A 22,416-nucleotide genomic window follows, 5' to 3' on the forward strand; every position below is an offset into this window, starting at 1 on the left:
TGTCATATTTCTCTGAAGTACTTTTTTCCCCCTTGTATCAAAAACGTTACAAGGGAGAGGGAGGAGGGAAAGGGAGGCTGGGATATAGCTGCTTAGAAGCAGAGCTGTACTAACATGCTTGAAACCGTGGGTTCATCCCTAGTGAGAAAACAAACAGTGACATAACTGTGTCCATAGTCAGCTCAGCCCAGTTGGAGGAACGGGTGCCCTGCGGGTCAGTTGATTTTTTTTCTTCCTCCTTTCTCCCTGGCAGCAGGAAGATTCACTCACACAGGGCCCCAACCCTCTCCACGTCTGTGAAAGGCATTACAGGATGCTATCACCTGCTCTGGTAGAAGCATTTCATCTCACCACCCTATCTGATGTCTCCTAGCAAGTGGCAAGTCTAAGAATGAGGAAAGAACTCTAGCTCTCAGGCCTGAGATACTCCAGAGGCAAGCACAGTTCTCTATTCTGCAGCTGTCTTTAACTGTGTCTCCTAATCTGAGCCTACCCCACCCCGTGTGTGTGTGTGTGTGGGGGGGGGGGTGTTTGTGTGTGTGTGGTGTGGGTTGCCCATAAATGTGTTCCAACGAGTGGGTCTACCACCTCTAAAATGAGAGTGCCTGCGGGAGACCTTGGATTCCTGTCCATTTGCAGTTCTCAGGCCTGGCTGTTTTAAAAGTCAGACTTTTAATTTTAATTTAAAAAAATATCAGTGGTAGGAGCTGAGCTGCCTGGTTCACATCTTTCATCCCTGCTCCAGGAAGGCAAAGGCAGGAGAATCTCTGAGAGTTCCAGGTCAGCCAGCCATGAGATTCTGTCAAAAAGATGAAACTGGGCAATGGGGGTGGGGCTGGAAAGGAGAGTGGTCTGACTTCCCTGGCAAGTGTCATGTGTGAGAAGTAACCCTGCCCTGTAGCAGGAGCCCTGCCTGTGTGATCTGGTTTGTTTCCTGCTCCTGGGCCAGAGTGTCTAATGTAAGTTTGGACTTTTCTTCCATCAGGGTCCCAGTGTCCTACATTAATAAAGCGTTTTTTAAAAAACAAACAAACAAACAAACAAATAAACAAACAGGTCTCATCTGTCTGAATCTCCTCCCACCCATAAAAATCGCATATCAACCCTCCAGCATCGCTGCCAGGCTATTTCCTATTGCCTTGCCTGAATGATGAAACCCCTGATGGCTACTGTATTCTGGCTTTTCCAAAGACCTAGGTCCTGGGTTCCACTGAATTGATTTCTCCTGATTCCCCTACTCCCCCGCACACCCCCCTCCCCAACAGAAAGCATGAGAGGGGGTTCTAGGACCTAGCCGATGCCAGGGGCTCTGCATCAGTGGGTTTGGGAGGCACTGGCCCTGCAGTGTTCTGTCCCCTAAGGGCCTGCGGGTGGGTCAATGTGTGAGTTTGGTTTGAGCCCTTGTTCCCTGGCCCTGGACCAGGCACTATGAACCGGAGATCATGAACTCTAACTCTACACAAACCCTCTGGAGGAGGACAGCCTCTCATTAGTGAGCACTGATGTCCTCCTGAACCCACACTCTGCTCCCTTGGGGCTGTATAGAGTAACAGGAACACTGATGAGGACATGTGGGAGCCAATGGCCCTGAGCTGCCTTTTCGTTGGACCTATTACCAAAAGTGCATCCCATGTCCTCAGCAAAGACAGCATGAGACTGATGCGCCTGGGACAAAGGAGTAACATCTGCCACTGCCTCAAGGTCCCACAGGCATCCAGTTGTGCCCCCGTTTGTGTCCTTGGCCCTCGGGCTCCCAGAAGCTGGGAGTACCCTTCTTCCTTGCTCAATGCTGCACCAAGGTCCCTCCACATGTCCCAGTGCAACCGTGGGCTGTCCACTTCGCCAGCAAGGCCACCCTATAATAAGCAAGTCTTTCCTTGATCCTCTCCTGCTGCAAGAGCCCTATGGGACCTTGGCAGCTGCTAAAAGTCGTCTGGGATCCCTTCAAGAAATGGGGTGTGGCCCTGGCCAAGGAGAGGTCAGAGGGGTTCATCCTAGAGCCTTCAGGCCTCCGTGGGGTCAGGGCCAGGCTACTGCCAGCAGGGGAAAGAGAAGGCTGCAAACGTGCCCTGGTACCTATTGGCTGAGGTGGGCCACACTCCGGGGTCTCGATTGGACTGAGGCCTGGAGGGGGCGTGGCCTCGCCGCCAGTGCCCTTTTAGGCTGCTGATCCCTCCCTGGTGCTAGGGAAGGTGGCAGGCAGCAGGGAGATGTCAGAGGGTTCCAAGGGTCAGGTCTGGGCAGCGATCTGGGATTGGCACCAGTTCGTTCACCCTTTAAGAGGCAGAGCGTTCTTTTCTGCAATCTTCGTTTACTGCGCTAGGTAGTGAGTGTCCCTCTCAGGAATGCACATCTTGGCAGGGAGCGACCTCAGCTGTTGGGACCCCCAGAGCCCTCAATCCTGTGCATTGCTGACGCCAAATCCGTGTCGCTCTTGTCTTTCAGCCGCTTCTGTGCACCTTCATCCGAACCTCAGAAGCCAGCGTCCTGGCGTCTGACCCTGCCATGCATAGCCTCTGGGATCATTCCTCTTCTTAGTCCGGAACTCAGGTCGCTAACTGGCCACCGTGCTCTACCGGGGATGGGGTGGGAGTGGGGTGGGGTGGAGGCTTGTGGTCAAAGAACAGGGCCTTGTCGTCTTCTTCTTTTTTCCCCAATTTTTTATTAGGTATAAACTTCATCTACATTTCAAATGCTATCCCGAGAGTCCCCTATACCGCCCCCTCCGCTCCCTACCCACCCACTCCCACTTCTTGGCCCGGGTGTTCCCCTGTACACCACTGTGCTGTGGATGTTTGTGAGCTAACAGCTGGACCCACAGAGCAAAAGGCACATAGTTGCTTAAGACCTCGTGCTCTCTCTCCATGGCTGTCTGATGCTTTACATGGATCCTATAGAACATAGAGGACATTCCTGAAGTGCTTGCTCATGGAGAGGTGGCTACTTACTTGAGAACTGGCCTCAGTCACTTCCTCTATCTGAGATAAGATTTACAACCATCCAGAGAACAAGAGATGATCTGTCAGACAAGAGTCCTTGTCCCTTGGTGCCAGGGAGCTCTCAACATGTAAATGATTTGTTATGTCCCTGCAGTAATGCCTTGCTTCTGGATACCTTGTCTGACTCTGTTATGATTTCCTAATAACCTGAGGGAAAGAGCTCACCTTGTAATGTGAGGGAGCTGTGGCCTGACAGGCCTTCCGATATCCTGGAATTAGAGGCCTCCTTCTCCCATAGCCCGGTAAGTACCATGTCAGGAGCCAGGCTGGCTTCTACTCAAGCAAGGTGGTTCTCCAATTAGGAACTGCCATGAACTCCACAGAAGGCCATTTCCTAGCACTGACACCTCAGGCTGGCAGAGTGCCTGGGCCATAGGGCCATCGAGGCAGGTTCACCCTTGCTTTTCACAGATGGCTTCCCTCAGGCTGCTTCTAGCCTCTAAGTACAGAGTTGAGCAGGTGGAAAAGAGAATATCTTGCCTGCAAACACACCAGTATTTACATGATAATGGTTTTAGTTACTTTCTACTGCAGTGATAAGACACAGGACTTGGGTAACATAAAGAAGTTAGGGTTTGGGCAAGCTTATAGCTTCACAGGGAAAAGAGTCTATCACCTCACAGCAGGGGACCATAGCATCAGGCATGGTGACTCAAGCAGCAAGTTGAGGGCCCACTATTTTTAGTTGGGTTTGGTTGGTTTGGATTTGGGGAGGGTCACACTATGTAGTTCTAGCTGTCTTAGAACTCATTGTGTAGACCAGTCTGTCTCAAACTCATAAAGAACTACCTGAGCCAACCTGTCAAGTGCTGGGATTAGAGCCATGTGATATGATGCCCAGCTGGGATCCCACATCTTAGACCTCAAACAAGGTCGTCCAGAGATGAAGAGATGGGGATGTCTTTCAAAGCCACACTTCCAGTGACATATTTCTTTCAGCAAGGCCACACCTCCTAAACCCACGTAGACAGCTTCTGCAAACTGGGACAAACATCTTACTCTATAGAGGAGAGGCTCATTCAAAACAACATACTGGACATTAACATTAGTATCTAGCGGTTCATACCTGAGTGACTGCTGGTAATGAAGTCATGCATAGAGAATGACTGCACCTGTTGTGGGAAAGAGTCGTCTCTCCCCGCTGTTGCCTTCTTCTCACCCAATCTCTTTTCTTCCCTCAAGACCCTCACAGGTCAGCTCCTCTTCGGCCAGCAGGAGGGATGAGGTCCCATCATGACCCTGCTCCCTTCCCATAGTCTGTTGAGGTCAGGGACATGCCCTGTCCCTGCCTACCCAGGACCCACATAAATAGCTGTTGCAAGAGGAGTGGAAGTCTATGTGCTACTGAGTTTCCTGAGAACCCAGAAGCTGAGGTGAGATTTGCTCAAATTCAGCCCTAGTCAAAGACTCAATTTGTGTTTTCTTTTTATCTTTGTCAACCACTACTGTAGATGTGGACCAACCTCCATCCATGGCATGCATGCCCAACCCCTCTGCCCTGCTGATAATGCTCAGATGCTTCCTTCTGTGCATTTTCTGAAGAGAATCCTTGACAATGACAGGTACTGGGCACAATGTTGGAAGTGGAGTAAGGGACAGATGGGTGAGGACTGAGGAAGCAAGAGTGAGTGAGTTCCAGGAGTCCTGCTCTTGTCGCTCAGCTGCAGATTCTTACTGAGAAAGGAGGCAGGAGATTCAGTCTATGTTTCCTGCTAGCAATAGCTAGTGTATGATCAGGCTTGACAGGAGAGGAACATGTCACAGACCAGTGGAAATGCCAAGGAAACACTGCAGGTGTCTGGTGAGAGCAGGTTCCTAATTAGGAGCATCCCATGCTGCAGATGTGGGGCCAGCAGGGACATATGAAAAGAACATGTTAATTCCTTTTAATGTGTAGAGGGATGAGAATTCCATCCCAAAGAAGAAGAAAATGAAGATAGAAACTGATAGAAACTGGGAGGCAGCCCAGTGGCAAGACCACTTGCTGACCCATATTTTATTCCAAACACCCAAATGGCAGCTCACAAGCACTCCAGGTCCAGGAGGTCCAGCCCCTTCTTCTCCAGAGACAGAGGCATTCACACAGCCACCTTGCAGACACGCAGCTGACACACATGAACATAACACAGAAAGAAACAATGCAGCAGCAGCTGGAGCAGTGTTCCCACTGGAGGCAGGTGGACTGAGCTGCTGCTGGAGTCCATTGCTCCCATCTGGACTGCCCTGATGGCTAAGGCGGGGCAGGGACAGTCACACCCACAGCTGGGAGCCACTCTCAGATGTTGAGAGTTTTAGAATGAAGGGGGAAGATGTCTAGATTCCCACTCAAGGCCTGGACAACCAGGCCCCACTCTGAATGGGGATCCTCCAAACTCCTCCAACCCCTCGCTTAATCCCCGAGTCAGGGAGCAGAGCTGGTCATCAGTCCATTAACCTGAACCTCCATGCTCTGCAGCAGGGCCTGGGGCTGACTCTGGAATGTGGGGAAGGAGGGAAGAAGACAGTACAGGCTCCAGGGAGACTAAATGACCCTCAGGGAGAGAGGTTTGGGGTACTGATGACTGGTACGGGTGACCCAGGAGAACTAACCCAGGCTGTCCTCAGACCCTTCATAAGATGTGTTTCCTTGCGGTAGGGTGAAGAGGCTGCAGAGGAAGTCGTGAGAATTCACTGGGTGCAGTCACTGCCCTTTTGTCATCCTCAACACATGACTCATCATGCTGCCTACATAGTGTTTCAAGGCCTTTCCACTCTGTGCTAGGCACTGTGGCCCTTGCTAATCACGGGCTCCTTTTTCTCTGGGTGATTTGCCCATAACATGGAATTACTTGATCTAGAGATTTGGAAAAAATATATTTATGTATCTATACCAACCATAAAAAAACCCAGCAACAACAGAATAACCAAATCTCTTTAGTCGGAGTGTGAAGTCTTTACTCCTGTATATATAATCCATCAGTGTCTATGTAATTCTGAGACTGTCTAGGAGGAGCCTGCACAAGGCAAAGTTCTCTACACCATCAATGAAAAATAGATATATGTGCCATTTTATATGACCATATATGATAGAAACAATCTACTTTTATAACATAAAGTGATACTTTTTAATAATATTACTATTATGTTGAGTTTGTGTGATAAGCACTAAGTAGTCCAGCCATGGCCACATGTACACTGGAGCAGTAAGAACTTGGAACCCGCTCTGTCCAACAGCCTGGCTGCTCCTGCAGTGGCCATGGGGCAGTAAAATCTGGAAGGCCCTGGGCAGGTGTCAGTACTGATGTCCCCACCCTCTGATGCAGGTTCTGGGTCAGTGTTGCTTTCCACTGTGCTGAGAGCATCTTCTCTGTGCACATTCAGAAGCTGTGGTGCAGGAGAGTGAACTCACAATTGTTGCCTCTGATCTCGGCATAGGAACTTTTGCACAAGTGCACTAGCGCTCACACATCCTAAAAATGTGGAGATTGTAGAGTGTGTAGTTCACTGTTGAAATATTGTGTTTTTTGAGGCAAGGTCTCACTCTGTAGACAAGGCTGGCCTGGAACTCACAGAAAAACACCTTGACAGCATTAAGCTTAAAGACGTGTGTCCTCATGCCTGAGTGATCACAGGATTTTATGCTCGAATGGTGTGCTACTAAAGTATTAGAGATTTAAAATTACCTTTTTCAACCGGGCGTGGTGGCACACACCTTTAATCCCAGCGCTTGGGAGGCAGAGGCTGGCAGATTTCTGAGTTCGAGGCCAGCCTGGTCTACAGAGTGAGTTCCAGGACAGCCAGAGCTATACAGAGAAACCCTGTCTAAAAATAAAATAAAATAAAATAAAAAAATAAAAATTACCTTTTTCACACAGATGTTCATGTTTCTGAGAATGGCTGCTCCCTATTAATTTGTGAACTTTAGTGGCACTGAGTTGATGGGTATTATTATGTATCTGAGGAATCACTAAAGGAATCTAAACCTAGGAAACAGAAATTGAGGAGTGTTTGTTTAGTAGAAGTAAATGGTAACTACATCAGGTCCCCAGACCTTAGCACAACTGACTCCATTGTGGAAGTGTTATTCAGGCTGTAAAACTCAGCACACAGACATCACTTACAGCCAAAATGAAAACAAAGACCTAATCCACCAAAGTTCATAGTTCTGAGAAGTCTCTAATTGTAACAACTTTGCTCTTTGGCTTTTGTAGTTCTGCTTCTGACTAACTATTCCTGGCAACTGAAGTATATCAACCCAGAATGGTTTTTATGCTTAAAAGATCTCCCTGGTTAAAGCTCCATTCTATACTGGAATGCCAAACATTTACAATAATCAGGGCCAGCTAATGAAGAGTTTCTATTGGCTTAAACACCATTGTTGGGGGAGTTAGGTAGTGGAGGAAGCACGGAGGGGAAACTGCAGTCAGGAAATAAAGTAATTAATCCAAAAACATCGGAGCATTCTTCTTGGCTGAATTCCCCTAGAACAGCAATGTCCTTTCTGCAGGTTCCTTACTAGAAGGCTCTTACCGCTGCTCTGGATGTCTAACTGCTGACTTGTATCTTTAAATGGATCTCTCTCTCTTTAGTCATTTGCTAACTTTCTTCAGGTGATTGGTTTTCAGGTGTTCAGGTTCCTGCAAACGGGTGCTGTCTGTATTATACAATGTGTCCTTGAAATTTTCATAATATTTTCAGAGTATTCTCTTGTAATTATATTACTTTACAAGGTTTTTGGGGCTTCTCTTTCATTTGTGATTACATGGTTGTACTATACCATTTGTTCTTTAGTCAGACTGTAATTGTCTATGAAGTTCAGTAAACTTTTGAAAAACTTTGTTTCTATTGAATTTATCATTTCTATTCCATATTTAATTCTTGCTGAGACCTATTCCAAATTTCTTCTTTAAATTTGGTTGCATATCATTATTTATTCACGTCCCTTTTGTTTTATTTCACATATGTTGATTAGGGATGTGTTGTTGGATGGACTTGATGGATTATGCCTTTAATTCCACCATTCTGGAGGCAGAGATAGATCTCTGAATTAGTGGGAACTTCTCTGATCTACACAGAGAGTTCCAGCACAGGCAGGTGTATGCATAGAAACCTTGTCTTGAAAAGATGAAACATAAAGAAAGGAAGAAATGTGTGGTTGGGGTCAAAGTGCAGAGAATGTGTGTCTGCAGAATACAAATGGGACATCTATGTCATATGCCCTGCCCCAAGGCTTAGGAGCCATCATGAAGAAGGAACATCCTATCCAGGTTTTACAGTAGTAAGTTTTCCTTCATTAGCTTAAGGATTTATTGTTGTCATCTTCAATGTTGATTTTGATTATCAGTTTATGGTGCACACATATATGCGCACCATGTCATGCAAAGCTGGCGAAAGCCAGAGAGACATCTGAGCCCCTAGAACTGGAGTCGAAGACATTTGCAAGCCACAATGTCAGTGCTGAGAATTAAACCCAGGTTCTCTGGAAGAACACCTAGTGATCTTAACCACTCCACCATCTCTCCAGTTCATAAAATATCATTTTTAAAGAAAAAACAAAATGTTTATTTGGGTCTGGCTTATAATTTCAGAGGTGCAGTCCATCATCATCATGGCAGGAAGCATGGCAGCATCCAGGCATGCATGCTGCTGGATGAGCCAAGAGTTCTTTTTCTTGATCCAAAGGCAGCTAGGAGGAGACTATCATTCCATAGTGGGCAGAGATTGAGAGGTGAACATGAGGGAACACTAGTAATGTCATGGATCATTAAAGAAGAAGAAGAAGAAGAAAAGAAGAAGAAGAAGGAGGAGGAGGAGGAGGAGGAGGAGGAGGAGGAGGAGAAGAAGAAGAAGAAGAAGAAGAAGAAGAAGAAGAAGAAGAAGAAGAAGAAGAAGAAGAAGAAGAAGAAGAAGAAGAAGAAGAAGAAGAGGAAGAAGAGGAAGAAAAGAAGAAGAAGATATAATTTTTTACAGAGACAGAAAGTTGGAGTGGTAAGAGTTGGTCTGGAAGAAGTGAGAGGAAAGTAGAGGCCATGTATATGACCAACATACATGAATACAGGCATGAGAAGCTCAGTGAACAAAGACTGTGTTTAGAAATGTCTTGTTTGAATTTAAAGGCACACAGTCAGACCTTATGCAGAGAGTGTAAGACCTTGGAACACTCAGCCCTAAATCTATATCTCCAACAAGTCCCTCCTCTCTAAGAGTATTAAGTAGTGTTTCCAGTCCAAATTTCCAAAGTCTTCCACACCTATTCCTCCCCAAATCAACAAATTCAGGTTATCATATATTTAGCCCCACATTCAAGAATAGAATTTCTTTTAATTTTATGTGTGTGTTATTAATATATATGTTATGTGAAACTCTATGTGTGTGTGTGTGTGTGTGTGTGTGTGTGTGTGTATGTCTGGCTTGTGAAGAGTCAAAAAGAAGGCATCAGATCTCATGAACCCAGTGTTGAAAATGGTAGGTCACCATGTAGGTTCTGAGAATAGAATTCTGGTCCTATGGAAAGCTGCCAGAGCCCAGGATAGATCTTAAAGTTGTTGAATTTTCACCTGTTCCTTGGATCTCTCATTCAGGGAGAAACTGAACTAACACACTTGGTTGTACCTAAATTAGGTATTCTGTTACAGTCAGAGTTTTAGGACACAGTGGCGGTGAAGACTGTAGCATGAGGGATAAGTTAGCAGAGGATGAACAGATCTGGGCCTGAGGAAATACTGCTAGACTCAATGGAAAACAGTCAACTAAAGAAGAGGAGAGGAGCAGACTCAGGCTATGTCACAAGCTGCTGTGTAGACAGCAGCTCACCAAGAGAGTGGGCCATGGGCCCTGAGGAAACATCACTGGGGCTGGGGGGTCATGCCATGGAGGCCACTGAGCCCTTGACAAGTTTCTCCCTGAAATCTCTTTCTGCTGTTCATTGTCTAGAAAGGCAGGGAGATAGGATATAAAAATAGCAGTTGTACATCTTAATTGGGAGTAAACTCTGCAACTATATAAAGATTAACTTTTGCTAAAGTGATTCTAAATCAGAAATTATACCCATACACCTCTCTGCATATCAGTCTCTCCATGGAACCGTACTGAGTGACAATAGGTCAATTCCCATGGTCAGAATTTCATTCTGTCTTAAGTTCCCTTCTGTCTCATTGCTGCTATTGACTAAGCCCAGTCGTTTGTAACACAAACTAATATTAGAGACTTTTATGATTATTTAACACTACTGTGGGAGTTTTTATTATACATGAAAAGTATTTTTTCAATAAGATTTAGAAGTCTGTGTAAAATGATGACCTTTAACAAAAACGATCAGGAAGCATTGTCCAGGTGGTCTGTCATCTCTATCTTCAAGATCTTCTTAGGCCAGCACACAGAGTCACTTTTCATTTTAATATTGCATGACATGTCATCCTGTAAATGTGTCCAAATATGCCATCTGTCCTGTATTTATGAAGATAAAGTCTTTCCTGTTAGCTACTCAACAGGAAGTCAAAATGTTTCAATGTTATAAAGATAACAGCATGGATTTCCATAAAGTTTTTGGAAGTTTTATTCACTACATACACATGGACTCTGAAGACTGCTATGATTTATATTATCATTTCACCTCATTACAACATTAGCTATCTACTTTGCGAAAAGAGTTAGCTTTGACAAAAGATGGTAAAAATTGTATCCCTAGTAGAAAACAAACTTTGAAATCAGCATAAGGATCTAACAGTTTCTAGTCTGGCAGTTTTGGTCCTCCTTTAAGAAATGATGCACCAGCTTGAGGTAAGGCAAAGCCTGCCCTGATTTCGACCCCATTATTCTCACTCAGGGCTTCTGTAGGTCCTCGCTCTCCTAGGCTGTAGTAGATTTCGGGTCCCCATTGAGGTGGTACTTGTTACTATAGATGGAGAGCAGAGCATAAACTGAGGCAAATGGATGTCTTAGACAATAGCCACCTTTATTCAAAGATCAGACACTTGGGTTAAGCAAGGTCACATGAGCAAAGTTCACAGGACTGTTCACAGTCACAGGGCGCCATGCCTGGACACACTTCTTAGCGACACAAGTAAGCAGCAATGTGTGATGTGGAGAAAACTCACCCCTGTTTGTTGGGAGCTATTAAGACAACTCTTGATCTCTGAATTGGGCCTCTCCCCTCGAGAAGAAAAGGGGGTCAAAAGCGGGCCATGGTCACACCGCTCAGAGAACAACCACAGATATTCCAGCCCTAAGTCAGCTCCGGATGCCCTGACCTCAAGATACCCTGATACAGCCAAGTTCCTGCTTCCCTGTGTAACTGCCTAAAGAATGTGCAATTCTATTGCCCCATCCCTCCTGCTGAGAAGTACTTCCCCTTTTCCTTGTGCAATTCTACTGCCCCATTCTTCCTGCTGAAAGGCACTTCCGCTGTTGCTTGTGCATTTAAGCCTTGGGCCTTTCTCAATACAGTGGGGTCCTGATGCAATTCAGAATGTTTCCATGTCGTTATTCACACAAGACCCTCATCTCTCTCTAACCCTCATTTGGTTCTTAGGAGAGACCCTCAAATAACTGGACCTGCTGGACGGGTCACCTGTTTACACCTGGGAGGGGCATGAAAGCTCATTCCAAGAACAAACCCAGGTTTAGGAAGAACAGAAGTTATAAGACTAGTCTCATATTCTTTTCTTTTTTTTTTTTTTCGAGACAGGGTTTCTCTGTATAGCTCTGGCTGTCCTGGAACTCACTTTGTAGACCAGGCTGGCCTCGAACTCAGAAATCTGCCTGCCTCTGCCTCCTAAGTGCTGGGATTAAAGACGTGAGTCACCATGCCCAGCTTAGTCTCATATTATTAGAATTTTCTGAAAAGCTCTCTGAACTCTTCTCACAACTTGACTCATGGACTGTGGTCTGACAGTACCTATCCTCCACCAAAGCAACACACACTCAAACACACACACACACACACACACACACACACACACACACACACAGCTTCTGATGGTATTGGCAATATCTGTCATTTCACTTCCAACTAAACATAGTGTGCAATATTAAAACTGACAGTCTCCATGCTCCCTCCATCACTTCATCAGGATGTAACATGACGTTGACATCAGTGACTCCATCTCTTGCCTTGTTCCTGATCCCTTTCTCTCGGTCACCCATAGACAATCATCAGACAAATCCAAATAGTGAGCAATAAATTCATTCTGAAGAAATTAAATAAAAATAAAGAAAAGAATCTTGGAAAATATATTAGCTCAGGAAAGAAAATGAGGGACAGACTGAAGGAAGAGATCTGTCCTAAAATGGAGTTGACCTCTTGGGAACCATGGCATCCCATTGAGTGAAAAGTTAGATCAAGATGATTTCAGATAATACCGTAAGATCAGATAACCGTTCCGGAGAATAATCTCATATAGGAAGCACAAGGCTTTCAAAGCACAGAGCTGAAAGTTATGCATGTCTCAGATCAGAACTGATACCGGAGTAATAGGCCTGGTGAGTTGACTCAGCAAGGAAAACCACTTGCTGCTACATCTGATGTGGTTTGCTACTCAGAACCTGTGGGGAGCCAGGCAAACCCAAGACTTTTTCAGATGCCCTGATGAAAGGTCAGAGGGGAACCTTAGTCTGTGTATGTGTCTTGACATAGCCCATCTAGAGCTGGAGCCCCAGCCTCAAACGAATCATTCTTAAGGTTTCCTGGGGAAACACCTCTGCTCCCTGGGCTGTGGTTATCAGTCCTAAGGCAGCTATGTCTGAAAATCTCAGATCTGCTTAGGTAAATGGAGACAAGTTGATTCTTGGGGCTCAGTGCTCAACCAGCCTAGCCTGCCCACTTACTAATCCCCAAATTGGTGAATCTCTCTGTCTTAAACCAAAAATGTACAACTGCTAAAGAGCCACAGCCTTGTGAGTTCTCTGAAATCCCTGCACAGGCTTGAGCACAGTGTGGGTGAACTCTACCCTTGCCCATGAGCACTCAGCCCTGCCCTTCACCACACACACAGGAAACAGGACACAGAAAACAGGAGGACTATGTGTCAGCAGTCATACAACCCCAGCCTGCCATGGTAATCTCTGAAACTGGTTGTGTGTGTGTGTGTGTGTGTGTGTGTGTGTGTGTGTGTGTGTGTGTGTGTGTGTATGTCTGTGTGTGTCTGTATGCATGCATATAAATTTGTTTGTTTTTGAGACAGTATCTCACCATTTCTCACTCCTTTTAGTCTTTAGCTCCACAGGGATCCTCCTGTCTGCTGCTACTGGGATGGAAGGCATATCCTACCACAAGCAGCTATGAAGTTGCTTTCATTTTAAAACTCCAGCCTTAAACTCGAGAAGACTTATATTTCATCTTCCTTAGACCCAGGAAGAACCCCAGAAATGTTGATTTGTGCCTATAATCCTGGACACAGGAAGATCCACAGATTTTGAAAGCTGGCCAGTCTAGTCGAATCCAGGAACTCCCAACTTTAGAGAAGATCTTGACTGAACAAACTAGGTGCAACTAAAGACCTGTGGACACTCAAATCTGACCTCTGGGCTCAAAAGGCAAGAACATTATGGTGGCAAAGCACAGCTTGCAGACTAGACAGAGAAACAACTGTGATTTCCAGGGTGGGGCATAAGTTCTTAGGCTTTTAAAAACATTTTTAAGACGTGCAGATGGGAAGAGAGAGAAAGTGGGGGTGGGGAGATGGGTAGCTACAGCCAGAGAGGTGCTGGAAGGATTTCTAATAGGCAGCAGGAAGCTGGAGGCATCAGAGGTGTTGGTGTGTATGTGTGTTGTGGGCTCACCAAAAGCATGCATATCTAAGCCACAGCCAGGGTTACAATCTGTCTGCTTACAGCTTCCTGTGCCCACAGTCTTTGGCTTCTGTCCAGGGTTGCAGCTGGGGATTACTCAGCTTCTTGCCTGCAAGGAATCTGCATACTTAGAAGCCTGGAGGCCCTGCTTGCTCTGTAGATCACCCCATCCTCCCTCTTGTCACTCACCCAGCCCACCTGCCAGCCAGCCAGCCAATCAGTTCCTGGCACTTCCCTTCTTTTTCCCTCTCTTTTCCCATTCCTGCACTTTTTTTGGCGCCCTTCTCAGTTCCCTGGCCTCTGGAGCTTCACATGCTAGGACACAAAAGGCATGTGCAGCTGCTTTCCTTTCTGCCCCACCCTGCAGAGCACTGAGACTTGAGATGAGAGCAGGGCCACACCTCAATCTGTAGGACACAGGGACCAGGACACAGGGACCAGTCTGCAGGGGCTGGGGAGCTGCTCTGAAAGGATCTGGAGAAAGGGGAACTAGAAGTTGTTTTTGACAAGGTCAGGGGGAGGAATTGCCTTGATTCCCCCAGCCAAGTTTCAAAAACTTTCTGTGGTTGGGACCATTATCAGGAAGTGACCAAGATCTTCCCTCCCTTTCAGACAATTAAAATCGCACCTTTGGCCTCCAGAGTCTACAGAAGCAGCTATGGAGCTGACTCCCAGTAACAAGGTCCTTTCCTGCTGCTTGTCTCTGCTGTGCCTGCTGTCTGTCTGTCTGTCTGTCTGTCTGTGTCCAAGGATAGAAGGTGAGCTCCTGAGATCCTAGGGGGCAGAAGGGTGATGGGAGTGGGAAGGAGCAGGGAACACAGGTTAAAGGCTACCCATGTGAATTTCCAAATCCTGGGGTGGGGGTTGTGGTGGGGGAGCACAGCTGTCTCTGTCTTGAGCTAGTCAGTGACTTCCTGGGACCTGAACCTAAGAGGAATCCCAGGGACACAGTGTGGAGGACAGGACCTCCTCAGCCCAGAGACTCTTTTGAAAATACTCTAGGTCCCAAGTTCTTTGGAGTCCTCTCCCCACCCCTCCCCTCTTTACCAAACCTGGCTCTCTCTTCAGGAGTTCTCTGGACCTTTTGCTTCTGAACTACTCAGTGTGCTAATCAGGTTATAGCACAGGCAACCAACAGCTGCCTCACACATTCGCACCCCTCCCCCCAAAGTCTGGGACTTTTGCTGAAAGAGTTCACTCTGTAGCCCAGGCTAGCCTTGAACTAGAATTTTGGACCCAAATATAAAAATTAAGGGCCTGTGCCACCACACCAAGATTTATAACCCACTTGTTGTATGCAGAACTCACCCAGCTCATCTCCCTTCCCTGCCTATTATAATATGCCTCACTATTCCACTCAGAAAAGGACTTTAATCCCTTCCTTCCTTCACAGGGTGACAACAGGCTTAAGTGGTCCTTAGTTGGGCATATGGATGCTTCTGCCCCTGCACCTGGGCCTATGTAGACCCCTTCCCCTGGAGGCAGATCAGATAGTGGGGTTCATTTAGACAGAAGTCTGTTTTTCTGTAAAACAGGAATAATTTCAAATTGGGAAGTATATTATCTGTGCCTCTGCATCAGATACTCAGTTGATGACTAGTAGGTCAGATTTTCTTTTTTGTCTTTTTTCTTTCCTTCCTTCCTTCCCTCCTTCCTCTCCTTCCTTCCTTCCTTCCTTCCTTCTTTCCTTTCTTTCTTTCTTTTCTTTAAAAAATTATCTTAGTTTTCCAAAGATGAAAATATATTTTAGTTTCAAAAGAATATGATGATCATGGCCTTCATTTGCCAAACACTTATTAGACACTAAAGAATTCATGTCTCATTGCTCCACTTAATTTATATATCAATCTGATAGTATCAAAATTATATACTATCTTTTTTTTAACTTTATTTAATCTTTATTTACAGTTAGGATTTCATCCCCCTCCAGGTCTATCTTCTGACTGTTCCAGATCCCACACCTTCCCCCAGCCCCCACCCCCCCCAGGAGAATGTCTCACAAAGGGTAATTTGAAAATTCATCTGGAATAACAAAAAACCTATTATAGCAAAAACTATTCTCAGTAAATAAAAAAAAACCTCTGGTGGAATCCCCATGCCTTAACTCAAGCTGTACTACAGAGCAATTGTGATAAAAACTGCATGGTGCTGGTACAGTGATAGACAGGTAGACTAATGGAATAGACTATCCAGAGACTACCCCACCTGGGGATCCATCCTATAATCAGCCACCAAACCCAGACACTATTGCATATGCCAGCAAGATTTTGCTGAAGGGACCCTGCCTGGTATAGCTGTATCATATGAGGCTATGCCAGTACCGGGCAAATACAGAAGTGGGTGCTCACAGTCATCTATAAGATGGAACACAGGGCCCCCAATGGAGGAGCTAGAGAAAGCACCCAAGGAGCTAAAGGGGTCTGCAACCCTATAGGTGGAACAACAATATGAACTAACCAGTACCCCCAGAGCTCATGTCTCTAGCTGCATATGTAGCATAAGATGGCCTAGTCAGCCATCACTGGGAAGAGAGGCCCCCTTGGTATTGCAGACTTTGTATGCCCCAGTACAGGGGAATGCCAGGGCCAAGAAGTGGGAGTGGGTGGGTAGGGGAGCAGGGCAGAGGGAGGATATAGGGAACTTTCAGGATAGCATTTGACATGTATATAAAGAAAATATCTAATAAAAAATAGTCATGCATTATCATGTATGTGTAACAGCATATGAAAAAATTATTTAAAAAGAGAAATACTTTGCCAGGAGGAAATCGGCTTCACTTTTGTGCACTATAATATATACCTTAAACAATACCTTGTTAATTCCACTTTTCTCCTTTTAAATTCGTTTTATTTTAATTAATTTTCTAATCAGTGTTTGCATATTTGTGTGTGAGCCCAGGTATGTGGGGGTGTGAGGTCAGAAGTGTTAGGCATTTTACTCAATTGCTCTCTATTTGTGAACGTGTCTCACTGAGCATAGAACCCACTGATTTGCCTAGACTGGCTGTCCAAGGAGCACCAAGGGCTGTCCTACCTCCATGTGCCCAGTGCTGGGGCTACAGACACCTGCAGCAGTACTAGATTCCTTACATAGATTCTGAGGGGTGGAATTTGAGTCTGCATGCTAGTACTTTGTACTTGATAAATCATGCACTTTAGCAGCTAAGCTGTCTCCCCAGGCCAACTTTCTTTCATTTTTGTCTACTTTATAAAAATCCATTCCTCCATCATGGAACCATAAATTCTAGGGAGAGGTGCTTGGGACACGCCCTTCTTCCTAATATGTCAGCTTACTCTTTTCGTGTCTTTCTGGGAAGGCTGGGGACTGAAGTCTGTGCTAGAGCTCATCTGCTGTCACTGTTTCTGATTTCCATAATTGCTGTGGATTGCATAATTAGGAATGCTGGAGTTTGAGCCTAAAGGTGATTTTAGAGTAAGTCTCTTTCCACAATCACTTCAAAGAAGTTCAAGTCTAAGGAAAGAGTTTGTCCAAGGCTACAAGGGGCATTCGATAATCATCCTATAACCATCATCTTCTGAGGCTTTTCTCCATTGAAAAAAAAACGGGGGGGGGGATTATTTTTCTTTGATTCAGGTAGTCTCTATTCTATTTTCCAATCCTTGATTTGAGTAAGACAATCTCCTCTAGCACTCTCTGTCTCTGTATTTCTTTTGATGGTTAGTGGATCTCCTGGGTCTAGGAGTGACAGGGCATATAACAAATTCATGGAAGTCTCGCTGGAGCAGAGGGTGGAGCTTGGCAATGCACTGCAGGCACTGCTGCCTGTGAGCAAGCTGTGTAGTCTAGTGCCTTATGCTGATGCTGCCCATGAACTAAGCATTGGATCTCTGGGAACATCAATAATTAAATACAGCCTCACTGTAGCCTTAAGTAGAGAGAGACCATTTATCTGTAAATTCTGTGAAATCCAACCTCCACCCTCCCACCCCACCCCTTTGCAATGCCAAAGTTCAGTTAAGTCATTTGATTCCAGGATACTTACCAAGCAGAGTGTTCCTGCAGCAAAAGAAGGTATGCAGATGAAGATGCCAAAGACATCCCAGACTGAAATCAAACACAGCATTGGGGGTCTAATTCAGTGGTGTGTGCTCAATCACAACAAAACAAAAATAAATATCACCAACAAACACAGAGAGGCAAAGAAGAGGTACTCAAGGGCCAGTGCTCACAGGTGAAGTTCCTTAGATGCTAACAACTAGACAGGCCAAAACATCTGCCTTGCACCCAGTTTCCAGTGCTGACAATATATAGCCACAGAGCTGGGCTGCTCTTAGTGTTGGTCAGACAGTGGTTCTACAATGTGGAGCTGTCAGATATACAATGAGTCCAAGTGCTAAGGAATAGGAGAGCACAAATGCACATTAAGTAATAGTCCTTTTAAAAGCTGCTACTACAAACTGTTTAGTATAATTAAGCAATACAAGTTGATAATCAAATGTAAAGGTCTTGTAGGTACTAGTTTAGTTATTTACAAAAGTAAGCTTTAGTTAGTCAAATAGTAAAAAAGTTTAGTAACTCAAAGAGTATATAGCTAGAAACAAACAAAAAAATCAGATGTACTATATATACATAGATGATCTTCAAAAACCTTAGAGATCTATATAATATGGCATTTAAAAATATTTCATTAATTTAAGCCTTTTTTGGCAATGAAACAGGTCTGCTCCTGGCAGCACCCTAGTTTACCTCAAAGAAGACAATGAGCACCGAAGAACCTCCACTTGGAGTTTGCTTCAAATGTGGCAATCTGCCACTGGGCAAAAAATGCCCTTGCCTAGAGTGCTGTAGAAATCGGATGAATGGAATACGGGGAGGTTCATTGCTGAACTCTGCCAAGACTGGGTAAGCAGTCCTTCATGATTTTTCCCTCAGAAAAAAATGTCTGTCAATTTTACTGGGCCAGAAGGCTGAAGATGGATGCTCCAAAATTATAGAGATAATTTTAGGGGACTGTCTAGGCAGGTCTTCTGTCATTTTTTACAGATTTGGCAGCTAGTTGTTTGACCTTAGTGCCTACACAGGTAATATTTATTCCTACTCAAGTCTCTGATGATGTTGAAGACTAGATAGTTGTAGTCTCATAATTAAACTTAAGTTGTTAAGGATTTAAGTAGATGTCTTTAAGCCAAAGATGTTTTAGGTAGGTAACACAACTTATGATGGGGATTGATTTAAACACAGTTACCAAGACAGAATAGATAACAGAAATACTTTCTCCTAAGTTGCCAAATACAAAAGGACTGGACATTTTGATTTTAATTCTTACCCGATAATTTTCATCACTATTGCTTATAGCTTTTTATTAAAAGAGAAAGGGTAATTTATTAGACAAAAGGGGGAAATGTAGGCATAATGTTTTAGTGTTGTGTGTGAAGATTAGTCTTGTATTATTCAAATGCCGATTGCTCTGCTCCTGTATCCACCTGCAATCAGGACATGGCATTGTGTTGCTTATTTTAAGTGGCTCCTCTATCAAGTTTATGTAAATGTTGCTGTCCATTTATTCTTTTATTTATCAATAAAGCTGATCAGCCAATACCTGAGTAGAGGAGAGGAGTCACCAAGAAAAAGCGGTGCCCCTGTCAATTGGATCAGATAATGGGCCTGCCTTCATTTTGTCCATAGCTTAAATGGTGAGTAAAGCCTTAAATGTAACCCAAAGGCTCCTTTGCGCCTACTGACCCCAGAGCTCAGAACATGTCTAATGCACGAACAGGACTATTAAGTCAGCATTCTCTAAATTAATTTAGGAAACCAGTGAGCATTGGCCCAGCCCTTTACCCCTTGTAGGGTAAGATGAACCACTAACAAGGTCCCATTCACACACTACAAGATTGTATTTCAAAGGCAACCTGTGAGGATCTCTGCAAATACCACAGGCAGCAGAGCTGTCTGGAGAGCACGGTTTTGGTCAGTGAGTTCCATGGCTATACCTAGAGAAGGGAGGAGATCTGAAATGTTACAGCGCTCTCCACAGGAAGCTGCTGTGTTCTTCCTTCTCCCCACGGGTACAAGGATCAAGATCTGGGCGCTCTGGCTCTTACCAAATTCCTCCCCCAGCTTCTTTGGTGGCTGGACAAAATTAGGGAAAAAGCTACAAAGGAGGGCCAGGAGAAGGAGGAGAGCAAGGTAGCAGAGAGCAGTAGCCAATGACGCTCTCAGCCCCACTGGGATCAGCTGATTTGATGGGTACAGTACAGAACCCTGCAGAGGTAGTACCAGGTAGCTCCTCTGGACCTCAGGAAAGCTATGCTTAGAAGAATGCCTAGACCAGAGATTCCTCACATCCCTTCACCATTCAGGGACTGTTTGTCTTCCCCACCTTCCTTTTGTATTTCTCCAGCAGATCATAAAAGATGCTTCCAGGGACAAGGCATCAACATCACCCGCATCTTCCCTTCTTTCCTTCTGCTGTTACTGCTTTGTTTTAAGGCGAGGCTTCACACTATTACCCACACTATAGAATTTGCAGCAGTCCCTTCTCTCCCTCAGTCTACCATGCTCTAGGATTACAGGTGTGTGACACCAGGCTCAGTCTCCAAGTGATACTTAAACCACCAGCCTGCTCAGCTCCCTCGCCTGCCCATCCAGCCTTCCCTACTTTCCCACCCACAGGATGCCTTTTACCCCATCAGGGGCAGTCTGTGTTCATGCCTGAAGACATCTCATCTAATCGGGGGCTGGAAAGCCTTGTCCTCTGTGGAGGATCCTGGCAATGGGTCTGGGTGGGACCTATGGGAGGTTCTGCCCTTGCTTCCAGAGGCCCATGTAGTCTACCCCTGTGGAGATGGCATCGGATAATGGTGTTCATTTAGAAAGGAGTGGGTTTGTAAATGGCAGGCTCCAAATATTTTCAACCTGGCAAGTCTTGCTATATCCGTCCCTGCATCAGCTGCTCAATTCTGCATTTGGTGTGACAGTGGCAGAAGGCAACCAGCTGATGACTGAGCAGCAGATTTGTGCTGTAACCCAGAGCAGGGTGTTTCCCATGGACCTGTGTCAGTGCCCATCCCCCAGAGTACTTCAAGAGTACTGTGAAAGAGTACTGTGAAAGAGTACCGTGAAAGAGTACTGTGAAAGCTGCATCTTTCCCAGGCCGCAGTGGGTCTGTGCTGGCTGCGACTTCTGGGTCAGCTCGCGATGACAGGAGGAGGTCCTGTGTTTAAGGCATCTTGATCTTGCCATAGGTGCTCAATGGATTCCTTGGGTCATACAGAACACCGAGGACACCCCTTGAATTCTGAAGTGGTAGCTGAGGAAAAGGTGGCAGCTTACTGGGAACTGACCTCGGTCACTTGCTCTAGATGAGATAAGATTTACAAGCATCTGGGGAACAGGAGATGCTCTGTCAGACAAGATTGCTTATCTCCCCCTGCTAGGTAGCTCTTAACACACAGTGACTTGTTCAGTCCCTGCAGCAATGTCTCCCTTCTGGATATCTTATTCGATTGTGACCTGTTCACCTGAGGGAAAGAGCTCACTTTATGGTTTCTCCCTGAGGTCTGATGAACCTTCTGATAGCCCAAACCAGAGGCTGCCTTCTCACAGGGCTCAGTACCATGCTGTATATAACAAATGTAATTTCATGTATAACTACATATATAGCTTTAATGAGCTTTTATTCATGTGGGCTGATGGCACTCCCTCTAAGAAACTAACAATATCCCAATTCCAGACAAGAGAAGCCCCGCCTCCTTTTTTTGTTTGTTTTTTGTTTTGGTTTTTTTTGTTTGTTTGATTTTGTTTTTTTCAAGACAGGGTTTCTCTGTGTAGTCCTGGCTGTCCTGGAACTCACTCTGTAGACCAGGTTGGCCTCTAACTCAGGAATCTGTCTGCCTCTGTCTCCCAAGTGCTAGGATTAAAGACGTGCACCACCACCGCCCGGCTTAGAGAAGCCCTTTTTTGAGTTGTTGGTTAGGGCTGTGTAAGAGAATCCCAAGACATATAGCCCAATTCTTCTGCCCTTGGTTGCCACCAGAGTTGGAAGATAAGTCACTGTTGATAAACGACACGGTGTTCTTTACAAACAGGGCCCAGAAGCCCCTGAGCTGGGACTGACCTGAAGTCCCCTCTCCTGAGGGACTAGCTTTCATGGTTCCAAGAGGTTACATGTGAGCTTCCACAGGAGAGAGACAACCAAGAGTCTGACCCAGCTATGGAGGCTTATGGGCCACATCCATGACCAGCGTGACACAGTAGCCCTATATGTGCAGTGATGGCACACATACCTTGGTAGTAGACAAAAGCTCTCATTGAATCTTAGACATGCTCAGCAAGGTACTGGAAACCTGGCTAACCCATCAGTGCTGAGGTCATGTTCATCTAGGAGAATCTACAACCACCACCTTAGAAAGCCAGCCTAAACCCTAACAACCATCCCTACACATTTGTCCCGAAACCCACAGGTAAGTGTGCCCTTCACCCCCATCAAGGATGCTTCTCTTTGAAACCGATAGAGCCCACTACAGGAAACCACAACCAATCAATATACAGAGTTGTGGAGCCCCACCCCAAGGGATAGATCTCAAAACTGCCATACCTAAGGCTCAGGGAACCCTGCAGAGGGGGGATGGAATTCCAGTGTGCTCCCTCCAGATGAGCAGTCAGTGCTCTAACCCCAGAGGCAGAT

General features: G+C 45.5%; 2 long non-coding RNA genes across 7 annotated transcripts in view; one reads left to right on the forward strand and one right to left on the reverse strand.

The window, feature by feature from the left end:
• Window positions 1–22,416, reverse strand: part of Gm34607 — a 34,556-nt gene that overhangs the window by 2,897 nt on the left and 9,243 nt on the right. Inside the window, exons 1-3 of one of the 6 annotated variants that reach the window (XR_871503.1) lie at window positions 20,847–21,464; window positions 17,770–17,831; window positions 10,401–10,424 (exon numbers count right to left, since the gene is read on the reverse strand). This is a non-coding gene — a long non-coding RNA (predicted gene, 34607). Of the gene's footprint in view, window positions 1–10,400; window positions 10,425–10,778; window positions 10,873–17,769; window positions 17,832–20,846; window positions 21,465–22,416 lie in introns of those variants that run through there. The other 5 variants (XR_871504.3, XR_871502.1, XR_871501.2 and 2 more) reach the window with 5 other exon arrangements.
• Window positions 1,459–6,707, forward strand: Gm34656. Its single transcript, XR_380176.3, has 4 exons — window positions 1,459–2,323; window positions 2,446–2,550; window positions 4,451–4,561; window positions 5,635–6,707. It is a non-coding gene; the product is annotated as a predicted gene, 34656 (long non-coding RNA).

This window comes from Mus musculus, chromosome 10, assembly GCF_000001635.26.
Source record: "Mus musculus strain C57BL/6J chromosome 10, GRCm38.p6 C57BL/6J".
NCBI lineage: Eukaryota > Metazoa > Chordata > Mammalia > Rodentia > Muridae > Mus > Mus musculus.